The 15568-nt window shown below is 42.0% G+C and overlaps 1 protein-coding gene across 2 annotated transcripts in view; it reads left to right on the forward strand.

Annotated features, from left to right (window-relative positions):
- Positions 1 to 1303: 1303 nt before the first annotated feature.
- Positions 1304 to 15568, forward strand: part of casz1 (castor zinc finger 1) — a 197447-nt gene continuing 183182 nt past the window's right edge. The window contains exons 1-2 of one of the 2 annotated variants that reach the window (XM_086109352.1): positions 1304 to 1505; positions 2800 to 2855. The gene's annotated coding sequence lies outside the window, so the exon portion shown is untranslated. Of the gene's footprint in view, positions 1506 to 1643; positions 2131 to 2799; positions 2856 to 15568 lie in introns of those variants that run through there. The other variant, XM_086109362.1, reaches the window with a different exon arrangement.

Consider the following 15568-nt stretch of genomic DNA (forward strand, 5'->3'; position numbering starts at 1 on the left):
AATTAATCTAAATTCTTATTGTGCGGCCCGGTACCAAATGCCCCGACGACCGGTACCGGTCCGCGGCCCGGTGGTTGGGGACCCCTGCCCAGGAGGGTACAGAAAAACTCCCACAGAAAAAATAAGAAACCTTGAAAAGGGGCCGCAGATTGGGGGAATCCCCTTCCAGATGACCAAACTGCAATTGCTGATTGGCAACATTTAATACAATATGATACCATACAATGTTAGTTCCAAAAATGTAAGAATTTGTTCCTAAATAAATAAATAAATGCACGCGCACGCACACACACACACACACACACACACACCTTTTTGTTTTACTTAAAAGCAAGCTTCAGATATGCCACTGCTCGGGTGCAGTGCAAAAAACCCGTCATCATTGCACAATATGTGAGGTGTTCGGTTTAATCAGACTTTCTAAAAGCTGTTAATTCCTCTATTTTCTCTTGTATGTTTTTATTATTCTATTATATTTGTATTTTAATATACAGTGCCTGGCATTGGAGGGCAACCAGTTAAGCGCATAGGTGTCAAACTCAGGTCCTGGAGGGCCGCTGTCCTGCGTGTTTTCCGAGTCTCCCTGTTGCAACACACCTGTTTCAAACGAACAGATCATCAGCATGCTCTGCGCAAGCCTGACATTGAACCTGTTCATTTGAATCAGGTTGGTTGCAATAGGGAGACTTGGAAAACACGCAGGACAGCGGCCCTCCAGGGACCTGAGTTTGACACCCCCGAGTTAAGGGGATAAGCGGGTCAGATAATGGATGGATGTATAGTGCTATTTTTATTTCGCAAAAAACTAATGGAAATTGTGTTTTTCTAGTTCTGGAATGGATTAATGACATTTCAATTCATTCAATTGGGGAAAATGATTTTATACTCTTGACGAGTAAATTGGTTTAGAATTTAGTGACAGATCAAACTGAACCATAGGAAACCAAATTGCCACCGTATATATTTTTTTGCATTTGCAATTGACATGCTCATCTTAGTTTTTCATAATGTGCTCAGACATACCCTTGGAAAATATAAGCATTAGTAGTTATGCTTGAAAACATGACGCGAAATGACATTTGTCAAAACTTTTTTGTTTCCATCTTCGTTACTTCGACAGCGCAAAAGTTGGTCACGACTCAGCGTCAATGGAAAATGTCGACCCCAGCGTGGCAAGAGTTGAGAACCAACGCAGTCGTCAGAGTCAGAGAGAGTCCAGGCCACTTTTTCCAAGCCACACCTTTGAAGCGACAAATTCAATTAAGGACTCCTCTTCCCACTTTGAGTCGGTCTCCAGGGCACATCTTCCGAACGACTCGCTTTCAAAGAAATTCGAAAATTCCACAATAAAACGTGAAAACAACCCCACTAATCTTAATACTAGTAGTGATTATGCAAATAATAATAATAATAATATGACAACTCCGGAAAAGGCGCCAGGCACCGTCGAGGCTCGAGGGTCTCTTGTAGTTTCAAGTGGCAGCAGGACGACAAAGTCCACACAGGTAAGAGTTTGGCGTTTCCTCCAACTCCTCTCTGCATGTTTTCATCTCTGAGTGGAAGTCCACGCTGAAGGCGACACGCGAGTGGGCACAGTTTGGAAAGGAGGGAAGGGGGGAGGGGGGCGGCTGTGTGGGACAACCACATCCAGCCGCTTGACCGAGGGGAGCCGCTCGCTTAGCCGGCCAGCGGGACTTCCAGCGGCTTGGCGACAGCGGCGGCGACGGAGGCGACTGGAGCCGCCTGTGGAGGCTGCTGTCTTGCCTTGCTTTTTTTCTTTTTTCTCACCAACACTCTTCACTTCAAACTTACACGCTTTCGAAAAACTTTCCAAGCTGTAACGGCGTCAAAAGACTTGGAATCTCACTCAAGTGGAGACGCTTATTGCAACTTGATTTGATTTAGTTCGCTCTCTGCAACATGAGTTTCAACTCAACGCGGCTTTAGAAATGCAAGTCAACACAAGGGCATTAATATTGGATGTCTTGTTTTGTACTTTGGGTGCGACTTTTTTAAAAAATTTTCTAATTATTATCCTTTTTTATAAAAACGGAGTGAAACTCGCCCTAAACAAGGAGTAGCCCCCATACGATGTCATTTACTGTAAATAGAGGAACTTCTTTAGCCTACGTAAGTGCATTTAATATCGAGGGCTTGACAAACGTGGTAATTCTGTATTTTTTCTTCTTCATGAAAACAATTTTTGTCGTTTAATGATTCAATTGTGCAGAAGTGGGATCCTTGCATCATTTATTGCCAATTAGATCACGAGCAAACACTTCTGAGAAACAGTGTTTTTCATGAACTTTCACGCACCGCAGCACACACTGTATTTGAAATGCCTGATACGATTTTGCGTAAGTTCCTGCTCTCAGTGCCTGACAGTCAGGTTTAATGACTTACACCTCCTCTAGAACAAACAATCTGTTTAAAAACAGTGTACATAACTCCTGCCTGTTTGCTTAGTAGTGATCGCTACAAAGCACCACCATGTGCGACTTAATTTCATACGCCTGTTTTGTAAAAAGGGTCACTATTTGCTCTAACCGGCATCTTGCCTGTGGTTGTTGCTATTCTCAAGGATGAGGACAGGAATAGATGATTGGCACTTTAAACCCAGGTCTTTCATATTCTCGCCGGATCTTCCTCCTTTGCTAATTATTGTGTTGTTTTCAGAGCAAATATGTCATATCCATGGCGACCAGGCAGGTTTATTGTCTCTCTCATGCAATAGCTCACACAAGTAATTAATTATCCTTCCCCCTCTCTCTCTTTCCCCTCCTGTCTTTGGTTAAACAGATCATTCATGGAAAGCCATCATCTTTATTAAAATGCCAGAGCTAGTACAACACAAGGTAAACAATGAACGTTTTTCAATTTTACTATTTCAATGTCCCTTTTTGTGCTTTCATTCTGTTTTATACTGTTCCTAATGTGCGTACTTGAGTGATATTTCCCCATCACGCAGCAGCTGTGATGCATCCATTCATGCAGGCAGAGCGAGCACACATGCACGCACACACAAACTTTAAACACTTTAAAACACATTTTTCGGCAAGAAATCATGTTGCATTTTGTGTGAATTGCGTGCAAGCATTCGCCCACCGACTTTGGTGGAGACTTTGATTTCATGAGGTCACCGGCTGGAATGACCAGCAGCAGGTGACAGTGCCTAGTACAATATGCGTGTATTGCTGTTGTGCGTTCGATGCACTTTTGCACCCCCGCTCCCCCCTGTAAAAAAAGGTGATTAGTTGCTGAGTGCTCCATCGTGGAATGTGACGGCACATGTCTTTTGCTGCATGGACGTCTGTCTTGAGCTGGACACCTTCCAGCCTTCACTGTACGACAAGTGGCGCAGGTTCTCATCTCTCTTTAGCATTGATGTGACAGCAATATCCATCTGTCAAACATACTGCCCCTTATTTTCCTTCCTGTCTTTTGACCGCTCCCTGCCTCCCTTCCCTCATCCGTCGACGACCTGACTTAATCAGAGTACACCCATACTGATTTTGACCATCTGAACGGATTTTTAAAACGTGAGCGACCCCACACAGGATGAGAAAACACTTTGCATGGGTCGTGTTTACAGCTCCTATAGTGTGTGGTGTGCACAAAATGACCAACACGGCAGACCGGCAGACGGCAAACCAGATGTTTGTCGTCGTTTCAAGGCTGGCCTGTGAGAGGCAGCATGGTGTCACAGAGCATTCAAGTGGCTGGAAAATACAACGAAGAAAGAGAAGTCGCTACAGTGGGTAGTAGTCGTCGTCGAAAGTAGTTGCAGTAAGAGAATAAGAGAAATACATGAAGTTAGTTCGACTTTTAACTCATTTCATAACTACATTTTGTTTGCAAACTTCTCTCCTTGTTGTTTGTATTGTGGAGAAAGACTGCGGTGAACACTCAACGCGATCGGTTACCCCTCCATTCGCTTCCTCATGACTATTCTTCTTGTCACAATCACTGAGTCCCTGGCTCGGCCGAACTCGGTGACCACACATTCAGTAGCTGGAATTGTGATTCAAAAATATTGAACAGGTTTAATATTTTTGTTTGCCCAAACCATCTTCTGAGTCGATATGGAGGAGGTAAAAAACAACAACAATTTATCACACAAGATATCGCAGCATAATTCCTCTGGATAATCCACCGATTGGACTTTTGTTGACTTAGTTTTTCAACACTTGTGATCAGACTTAATTTGGCCTGGCTGTTGGTGTGTATTTACAGAGCTCAGAAAGCAAAGATCCATATTCACTATTTTTGCAGTTTTAACTTAATATCTATCTATCTATCTATCTATCTATCTATCTATCTATCTATCTATCTATCTATCTATCTACGTCCATGCGTGTGGTGGTTTTGTTTTTTGTTCTATTTTAAATATATTTTTAAAAAAGTCTGTAGTTGTGGACACTGTCATTGTTGTGGACACTCTCATTGCAATTGTTGTGCCACTCGCATACACATTTCCTGTCGCCCGATCAGTCAGTGAGATGCCTCATGTCTCATAAGCACCCATCTGCATCTGTCAAGGGTGTGTGCAGAATTAAGCCCATGTGTATTCTGCCTCTGTTTGACCTTGGCAGCGGACCCCTGTTTTTGTAATGTCAAATAAGCATCAGTAATCCCAGGCACCGCTTGACAGGCTTCAGGAGCCATTAGTTTTCTTTCGCAGCTCATAAGCTTCATCAATTGCCCTTTTGTGTAATAATTTTGCCGACAAATTCACACCAGCGTCGTGTTTGGCCTTGTAAAAAAAATATACTGCCATCAAGCCGTGCTGGCATACCAACATGGATACACACTTTTTTTTGTTTTGTTTTTAATCACCTCGATATTTTGTATTTTAGTGCAGAGGAAATGTCCCCCTTCGCATGCCTGATCAGTCAGTAGAAAAATCCAATACAATGGAGGTTCAAGGTGAATGGCATTCTGCGTGTTCACCCTCATTGGCGACTGAAGGGAAATTCCGAAGGTAAATCAACAAATCACACACACAAACAGCATATGGACATGAAATAAATATTGATTACGTGCTGCTGTTCACGGATGAAAATTGCCTTTTTGTCCATTTGTCGTGGGCCTTTTTCAAAATGTCTGAGAATGAGGAAGACATTCAGTTCCGGAGGGGAGGAGGAGGGGGAGGAATAGAACAAGTGAGGGAGAAACACAAGAGAGATTTTACAGAGTTGAGAAAGGGACATGCTGCCCCTTCCTTAGCTCATTATCATTCCTAATAAGTCTTAAAGAAAGACGGAGCATTGAGTGTAAATGCAGAGTAATCCTTCCACTGTCCAAGGTTAGAAGGGACGTCGGCACGGACGCACCGTTCCCAGCTGGCCACTTTGGGACCAGAGGAGCACCGTTAAGGAAAGATGTTCAAGGAGAAAGCGAGGGTATTTAGACACTGGGTTAAGGTTAGATGCCCTTACCTTCTCCCTCGAAATGCACCAGCTGGCATGCAGTCAGTGCTTTAAAACACCCATTTTTTGGACATATTAAGTAGAAAGCTACCGTGTGGGATTTCAAAGCCACATTCAAGATCCGAATGGGGTCGTTTTTGTCTGAGGGTTGAACATAAAGGAGCTCTCTGCACTTTTGGTGTGGTCCGGCACCAAGCAGCAAGATGAATTGCAAGATCTCGTGACCAGTTAACTAATTTAACAAATTGCCACTCTGTTGCAGCAGTTGTTCAACCGTGCGGCTTTAATGGAAATCCAATGCCGTCTTTATTTATACACCCTTTTAAGATCACAGTCCAATGTTCTGTCACTCTGTGTTTTCTACACTAAGTTTGCTAATACTGTCGTCCACACGTGTGGTAATCAACTCGGAGGTGGCACATTCATCTTAATCCACAGTTAAAAGGGGGCGATTTTAATGCTCGCGCTAATTCAAACAGTGAGTGGTTTTGCTCCTACATGTCAAGCTGTGTTTATAGACTTAGTTAAAAAAAAAAAATACCGCTACACATTTCTTCTTTAGCATTGTATCGACACTAAATTCGGTAAAGACCATGGAAATGTCACCAGAACAGTTGTACTCTTTCTCATAACGCTGGTCTTAAATATCAACCTAAAGCTTTTAGTGTCGAACACATGTATCACAAATAGACTGTGACATCACAAACTCAGACTGCCATTAACTCTTATTTGCTGGAAAGCCCGTGGATTTTTATTTTTTTAAATTTGTGCTCATACTGTATGTCGCATAATATCCCTTCATAAAGACTTTGAATGATTGATATCTCAGCATTCCCAACGTTATACAAGCAAAAATGCTCTATTTCTGCTATAGTGGCTGGGTGTGTTGGCTGAAAAGGAAAGCCCACCACCAAATTTAGTTTACAATAATACCAGATGTTATATTCAGCCCCGCTCGTGTGACCATGGTAAGCGTACTAAAATTGTGTTTGCCGAATATGAATCCACCTGTTTTTATCTGTCTCAGAGGGCGGCCATTTTGTCATTTTGCCATTTGCCATAAGCAAATGAAACTGGAGCTAGCGTAGTTCAGTTGGAGTTGCCTTTTGTCTTGCGCAGTGCGGCACCATCTCTGTATCAAATCATTTTCCCCATCTCATACCAGGAAGAATGAATTAGCCTCAGACAGATGTTAACAAACCTTTGGCCACCATTTTGTTTATTAAAAAAAAATTGCCCCTTATAAAGGTTATTCCGTGCAATATTTGAGTACGGTAGCTTCTGCTCACTCTCAGGTGTTACTATGACTGATTTACTGCTATAGCTGCCTTCATGGATTTGATGACTGTCTTCATCGCCGTTTTCTTTATCAGTCTGCATTTTAGTCGCTGCCTATTTTGTTGCTTTGCCGTTTCCCGATCACCACCCTCCCACTTCACTCTTCAACCACCTCCTGGGAGCCTTGGGTGGCAGAGAGCCATCACCATGGTGATCTGAACACAGATTGCCTGCAGACTAGTCCATTGTGACCGGCGTGTGTTGAGGTGAGATGGAACAAAATGTCACAGCAACAGGTTTTGGGGTGTGTTTTTGCTTTTGCCTGATTACTCGGTGGGATTGCGCTAGGATCCATGAGCGGACAGACTGGGAATTAGAGAAACAAGTTTTATTTGTGAGTTAAGAATCTGCACAAATGCAGTAGAATACACATTGTGGCACACGTATTTTTTAGTATGGCAGAAAATCTTTGATTTGATGTTGAAAGTTTAACAGGCTGCAAAAGTGCGTCGCACGCCTCCGCATCACGTCTCCCACTAGGGTAGGCAGTGATTCCTTCTTAACAAACTCATCAACTTTTGCTTCTACTTTATTTTTCTGTTTCGTTCATTTTAGGGGCCGTTATGGCTGTTGCTCATCATGACATGTGCGTGCGTATGCGCGGTAACGGTTCAATTGCGGGAGGTTGGTTGATCGAGAAGTAGATCTTAGGTCTAAAAAGTTTGGGCACCCCTGCTCTTGCCTATTGGCTCTTGATAACCACACATTATTACCTCTTGCTTTACATTGACTTTGATCTGTCTTGATCCACACATCGTGTCGCCGGCTACGGATGTTAGAGTAAAAAATGGTTGTGTAGACAATGTGGCATTGAGGAGATGTGGCAGGTTCTGGCCTCAATCCTGAAGAGGATGCTGGCTATTTTCATAAAAGGTACAGGGTTCTCCTCAGTCCCTGGGAATGGAAAGGAAGTTTGACCTGCAGCCAAAAGAGTACAAGGCGGGCTTCAAACAAACAACTCAAACATCTGGCACAATGTCTGGGCATCTTGCCCTCTGAGGGGCAGGAGATGCCCCATGGCTTATGACATCAAGTCCAAAAGTCATGTTGGTAGCCTCGTTAAAACTTTTGGGGTCTCGCAAGATGCGGTGTTTGCTTTTGTGAAGCGGTTTTTAATGCATCAAGTCTCATTAATGTTTGTGACTGCTCAATAGCTGCCAGGTCTGTTCATGCCAAGTCTGGAAGAGGAAACGGCTCTTTCAGTCACATTCGCTCCCCGCGTCGGTGCAAAGTTGTCTTTCCCGAGAGCTTGTTTTATGGTTGGAGACCTCAATTGCTTCAATGATTGCGATCGCCACAGCAGCCACTAGTGGGTCTCCGTTTGAACTCCGCTCTCGCGTGCCGTCGCGCTTCAGGAATAGTCTTGGCAAAAGAAGAAAATAAATTTTTTAGTGTTTATTCGAGTACAATTTGCCAGAAGGGACTCCTTCCCGCTCTCCTATTGCGGCAATTAGCAAATTGATTAGGAGAACTTGAACACGCCTCTTTGGCTCTTATCCCCTCATTCTTGGACAATCTTGCTGCACCATGGGACAATGTAAATATTTAAAGGGGATCCCTTGATAAATCTCAATAAATGGCTATGGGGCAGAGTAGCTGTCTCCTGCTGAGGGTCCGAGCCAATTTTCACAAGTATGATTAAAGAAAAGTTTTGGATGATTTAAACGTGCCATATCCTGCCCCCACCCCCACTGTGATTATTGGACCCTCAATGCCAGGGCTACTGCCTTCCCTTTGGTTCTCTTAGTTTGAAATCATTCGGGTGATGACTCTTTGAAAGTGGCGGCCATTCTGGGATGTCATGTTCAAAAGGCCACAAAGACCTCTCTTTTATGCACAAACTCTAATTAAAAACTGTTAACCCTCCCTCCCATCCCCAAGATGCACGGGGAAAGACTTGGTCGCAATTTGGTGGATAATCAAATTGCATTTTAAATCGTGTTTAAAGATGACTGGGGTTTGCTCACAGGAAGAAGCAGTGGTACAAATTAGGCTTGAGTAAGATGCGATGTGCTCAGAGGACCAATACAGCAAAATTCACATCATAACACGCAGTGCTCGGTGTACGTTTTTTTTTTTTTAATGACTTCAAGTGATTTTATTTCAAAAGACCATCAGATTTGTTTTCATGCATGCAGCAATACTGTTTTCCTTTTAATTATGAATTCTTCCTTGCGAAGTGGCATTTTCTTTACAGCGTGTCCTTACAGTCTCACCAGTTGAGGAGAAAATGCTAATGAGACGTGATTTGTTCACGGTTTGTCATACCTCGGAAACATTTCACTCTTAATTCCAGATTTTCGGTCTGACAGAAATGGCAAACTGGGTGGAAACCGTTGTCAACAGTGATGTTTGTCTGGAAAAATCTATGCTTAGAAGCTGTCCCCCCACATTTGATTTACATCATTAAGTTCTTTTCAGCCAGTCAAATTGTCTATTCACCCAGCATTCCAGTGCAAATTAGTGACATCCCGTTTGCAGAAAATAGAAAACGGACACATCTTTCGGGGGGGGGGGGGGGGGGGGATTGCTTCTCCTTGAATAAGCAATAAGTTCATTTCTTATGAAATAAGAAAATTGGATTAAACTTGAACTCCCCATGACTTTTTATCTCAACTGTGTATGTTCCTTGCAAAACGGGATGCATCAAATTGTAGTGCTTGTCTCGTTTGGACCATGTTTCATCTCAAATATGACACTGAGACAGACAAATGCAGCCATCAGAAGTATTTCATATGCACATTCATCACATGAGAAGTACTGTATTTTCCGCCCTGTAAGGCGCTTCGGAGTGTAAGGCGCATCTTCAATGAATAGCCTATTTTAAAACTGTTTTCTTATATCGGGCACACAGCATTATTAGACGGATGGAAGAGAAGCTACAGTGGCTGCTGCGGTTACATTATGCATCCACTAGATGGAGTTACACTAAAGAGAGTACAATACAATTCAATCCAGCTTTATTTATGTAGAGCTTTCACAACTACTGCAATTGTATAAAGCACCTTTTAGAATATTTTAAAATACTACGTCCAAAAAATCAGAATATTAATCCAAATATGTATATATATATATATATATATATGTGTGTATATATAAAGGTGCATCAGTTTATAAGACACACCGTCGGCTTTTGAGAAAATGGAATGTTTTTAGTTGCGCTTTATAGTGCGGAAAATATGGTAACATTTTCGGTTTAAGTACACAGCACAGGCAACAAACTACGTTGACACGGTTACAATTTTTCAGTATCTTTATTTTTGGATAAATTGAACTTGTCCGAGTAGTTTTCATGCAACACACTTTGTAGTTTTACCGAAGTATTTGGGGTATGAAGAAGTGGTACTTTAACTCCCTCACAGTGAGCTGCATTCTGCCCACTTCTTAGATTTGATAGTTAATTGTTGTATCTATTACTCAGTCATTGCGTTTGTGTTATGAAATTGCCGCCAATATTTGGTTGTGCCACCGTGGCCGGAATGTCGGACGAGACACACAAGGATAGAAAACATATTTACATTTCAGTCTCTCCTCAGTCTCTGTTCGCTGTCCAGTAAATATAATGCAATACAATAGTTAGGATTCGGAACTGAATTGACCTGACACATTTATTCAGCCCAAGCAAAAGAGTATGAGTTAAATATGTCAGATTTTAAGTGTGGCGGCATTGAAATCTTCTGTCCGTATCCCCAGGCGTCTCTTGTTGCTGCAAATGATGGTATTAAAAGTCATTTTTTATTTATAGACATTTCCGCTTCCAAGACAATAGACTAGTTCTGTTTTTACATTACTGTAGCCTTTGTCTTTTTAATAAAAATCCTGACTTGGTGAAAGTTTAATTAATAAGGGACTTGAAGCAAGTGAAATGAGCAAGGGAGTGCAGTCTTTAAGGGGCCGCTTATTTTTCAATCTGGGCTATCCTCAAAAAGAAAAGTTTAAAAAAAACAGTCAATTAGCGCATTAAGCTGCAGAGACAAAAACTTCATTAGTTCTAGTAAAAAGAACAATAGGTGAGAAAGGTTTCTCTTTAGTGGCAGGCCAAAAGTACTCGCGTATTTTGTGTTATGCAATTATAAGTTTCAAGACGTTATAATTCAGCGGGACGTGACTTTCTTATTGTAGTTTCTAAATTTGTCAGGACACCATTTTCTCTTCGGACATGTTCAACGATTAAAGTAAAGTAGGAGCGAAAAATTGAGAATTGAACATTTCTATCCATTCGTCGCTCTTTGACTTTTTATTTCAAAGCTTTGTCGCTCAGCCGTGATTATTTTAAAACAAACACACAAACAAACAAATAAACAAATGCAGAGATAATCAAGAAAAATAATGTGGTCGTGAAGAAAATACCTCTCCTTTTTGCATCGTGCGGTGAATGCTACTAGCAATGGTAACGGTAGATCCGCCAATAAAGTAATTATTTCCACCTCATGGTTAAGTATGTGCTACTCTTCCAAATCGAGTGCTGGCACTTGGTTATTACGCTTTAATAGCCCGCTTGCCAAACTAACGATATATTACTCTGTGTGCTGGCTCAGATCAGAGAAGATGAATTGGCTATTAATTAGAGTTGCGCTGAGAGGGCACCGGGGAGAGACTCCTCATAGCCTCGCAATCAACGCCAACACGGCCTCTTGTGACTGGGACAGTTGGGATGGGCCCCCCGGTCACAAAGTTTTCATGCAAAAATCCTCCGAATGTGGTTGAAGGGGCACATTTAATCACGCAGCCTTGGTCTAACCGTCGCACCGAGCGCAAGTGCGGTTCTGCAGAGAGGCGTCGCAGGCCGTTTGGGCCCTTTGAGCATGTTTCACAAAAGACTCACGGAACCAAAGACTTTGAATGAGAACACTTCACTGGAAAGATTTGACAAGCAAAGATGATTTGTGGGGAAATATGGATGTAAGCGTTTGGCTCGCTTTTGTTGCGCTGCCTCTAGATTAGCCCTTTTATCACAATTAATTCGGCTTTCTTATACGAGATGTTCCATCTTGAGCTCATCCACATAGGATAAATAAGTCAAAGCTGTAGGATATATGTCTTTTTATTGGCTCACATGATCTCGGGCGCATCTGTATCGGGGGCTGACGCTGTCTCTGCGGTGCGACTTTGTGGAGGACTCTCTGCCATCACTCACTTTGAATGCCTCTTTTATGGCTCGTATTGTTTAGAAAAAAAATGTTTTTTTTTTTCTCAAATGCAAGGTATCTGGAGTTATGGGCTGTCCATGCAAATGAAGGAGTTTTGACAGTTTGTTATTCATGTCATCACCTTTTTAAACACTCCAAAACAATAAATTTCACCGTGATATGCCACACCGAAATTGCCGCTGAATGTTATTAGTTATTTCCTTGTAAATAAGCATTAAATGTTTGAACGATAGGCGGGAAGAAAAATGGCTTTGCATCAACTTATTAGACGCTATAAAAGTGACATTGATTTATCATGGATGTTGCGTTAGCCATCTTTTGCTTATTTTGTAAGCTTGCTTTGTCTTGATGGGGCCCATTAAATATGGACGCGCTGTTCAAAGCCTGTGGTTTCGCTCGTCGTGAAAATGTTAGCTGCAGACATATTTTTGTACCTGTGGTCCTTGGAAAGATGGGATGATACACAGTTTCACAATGACATATATCAGCAAGTTTTTATGACCCTCAAGGCACTAAAGGTTGGGACAAAGATTTGAAATTTGACTCTGATGAAAGGTCGTCACTTTGGAATATTTTTTGAATCTATTATTCTATCAACCACCCCACTGATTAATCGACGAATTGGCTCTTTTAGCATTGAATTGTATTGGGCACACCGCGTGAAGGCACATATAATAGAAAGTATGATCGTGGCTGCTGTTGCGCTATGCATCCAGTAGATGGTGCTACGCTAAAGGGAATACCATACAACACAATACCGTTTTATTTATATTGAGACTTTGATGTAACAATGAGAACTGGTCACAAACACGGACGTGAAAGATATAAATACAAATGGCATGACCAAACAATAGATGAAAGGCACAACTAATGAAGAACAAATTAACAAAAAGGCACACAAACCTTGTGGGCTAACATCCACAAGGGGCTTAATATACTTAGAAGTCTTGCTTGTCTCCTTCTTCCTTCGTTTAGTTAGTAGTTCACGATGCTTTTGGAATTATCTTCGTTTCATCAAGGCTGCGCAGAGCTCACAAAGTCGTTTTATATTTGAGTGTGTGTTGGCGAATGCGCATGTGAATTGGTGTTGGGCAGAACCTCTTTAGGTAACAATTGGTTGTTGCAAATAATCACCACTAGATGGCATGGGAACACTAACAGGGAAACGACTCAATGGAGATTATAAAGAGAGTTACACTCGCTTTCTATTTGGCGCATCACACTGTTGGCTTTTGAGAAAATTGAATGCTTTTAGGTGCGCCTTATAGTGAGAAACTTATTTTCAGAGCTAACTAAATAACTAACCAAATTCCAATACGATCACATGACTCCTCATTGAAGTTGTCGAATGCAACACGGCCCACGATCATGAGGCTTGTGTCGTTTTCTTTCGCTGCGCCGTAACACTTTAAATGGTACGGCACAACCGTGCGGTCACTTTGTAAATAAGCAAGTTAACCCTCAAATACAGTTAAAGCACAAGTAGCAACAGTGAAACTGAGCCATGGTTAATTTTTGGGGAGACTGGCAACAAGGTCCCATTGTGCTATGGAACACGAGATAAGACTGGCTCGTTCAAGAGGAGCAAGTACACGGCTCTTGCTAGGTCAACAACCACATTCCGTGTATGGTGAATCGTATTTTCATTCATTTGTTTATATTAGTTTCGTGTTTTCGCATGAAACCAGTCCGTGGTGCAAAAAAAACGTTGAGATGTATTACATTGACGAAGTTGACAAACATTACATTAGCTTGCGTTGGCACGGCTTGTTTCTAAGTGGATGTTTTGAATGCTGTTGAATACATATATATATATATATATATATATATATATGTATATATATATATATATATATATATACAGTATATATATATATATATATTTTATGTTCGTATCGTAGTTGACGTGTCATTGCGGTATGCCAACTCCGCTTTGCAGGAGGGACACAGGACTTTGGTCGCTTTTATTTTTTTTAGCTTGAAATGGTCTGCACGTTTCAAGTTTTCTCCCTGAATTTCCACCATCGTAGCACCCACATTTTTCTACACTGAGTGAGTGGCATCGGTCTACAGGAAATGTCTGTGTGGAAATATGGTCCCAGCGAATTTTTGAGGCAGAGATTTTTCATTGACCCTTTTTTTTTTTTTTTTTTTTTTTGCAGTTCGGTTATCTGAGATGTTTGATTGTTTTTCCAGCCCTACACTGGAGTAATGGCTCAAGTGACAATGTTACCTGGCAAACTTTCCAAATTTCTGAACAGTTTTGGGACAATATTGTCCAGACGATCGCGTTACATTTCAAGTTGCAAAATTGCAGTCATTTATTGAATACGTGTAACACGTGAAGAAAAAAAAAAAAGTGTAAATATTGCTGCTCGTACATGTTTTGGTGACTTATTTACGAGACCATAAATGTGACGCGATAATCATGTTATCGTCGTTTTTATCGCGATGCAAGTTTACCCATACAAATCACCAAATCAAAAAGTCCAAATCAAAACATGAAAGGTTTTCAAGAAACGACAACAACAAATTTTACTACGAGGTTTGAGGATCATTCTCAACATGGACTGTTTGAGACTGAGACGTCTGTCTGTCTTTGTCAACACCATAAAACAATTATTTCCGATGCACAAGGAAGTATAGACTTTAATACTCGCTTAAACCTTTCAGGGAGAGTGGTTACTACAGTGGACAGCTTATCATGTTATCAGGTTACAGGGTGCATGAAAGGGTTAAAAAAATGTTTTCCCGTATTTACCAAAACACCGTTTCATTTTGATACTGTGACGAGGCTGGCGCGATCGTTGTGGAACACACGTGCTTTTTCTTTGGACTTTCTAGGGCTCCCTTTTAGATATTCAGAAGGCTATTGTGGGTCATGTAATCCACCAAGCCTTTACTGTTTGGTTCGAAGCCACAGCAGCATTACACAAATCTCAGTGCTGTCTGTGCACATCACTCTCACTGCTTAGTGTGACGTGACGGCTGCCATGTCAGCAACACGGCACATCTCTGTGTTTCCTCTCCGGAGCCCTCTGCGAGTTTTCCCTGGGGTTGACAGAATACGAGTGCCCCCTTGTCTGACTGGCTATAACCTTGCCACCAGCTTGTGTGTGTGTGTCTGTGTGTGTGTGTGACTGTGTGGTTTCCAACTCTAAAGACTTGAACAATGATGACTCAAGCCGCGCTGAGTACACCTCAGGGAAGATATAGTGGAAATAAAAATAACAAGTGGATTTTTGACTGCAGTCAGATGTGGGACGAGGCGTGCCGGCACTGGGCTAAAAGCATGGCTAGATTCTATCCCCCTCCCCGTCATTAGATTAGGGTGTCTAGTGTTCGGGAAGCGCTGAAAGGCACTCCAGATTGTATCGCCACGAAATGCCGTCCTTCCATCCAGTGACAGTTGCCAGTCTCAGCTTTTGAATTCCATATCCATCCATTTTCCTATTCGCTTATCCTCACAAGGGTCGCGGGGGGTGTTGGAGCCTATCCCATCCTGAACCGGTTGCCAGCCAATCGCAGGACACAGAGACGAACAACCATTCACGCTCACAGACACACCTAGGGACAATTTACAGTGTTCAATCAGCCTGCCATGCATGTTTTTGGAATGCGGGAGGAAACCGGAGTACCCGGAGAAAATCC

The sequence above is a fragment of the Hippocampus guttulatus genome, chromosome 1 (assembly GCF_054856545.1).
Source record: "Hippocampus guttulatus isolate MCC_2025c chromosome 1, RoL_Hgut_1.0, whole genome shotgun sequence".
Classification (NCBI taxonomy): domain Eukaryota; kingdom Metazoa; phylum Chordata; class Actinopteri; order Syngnathiformes; family Syngnathidae; genus Hippocampus; species Hippocampus guttulatus.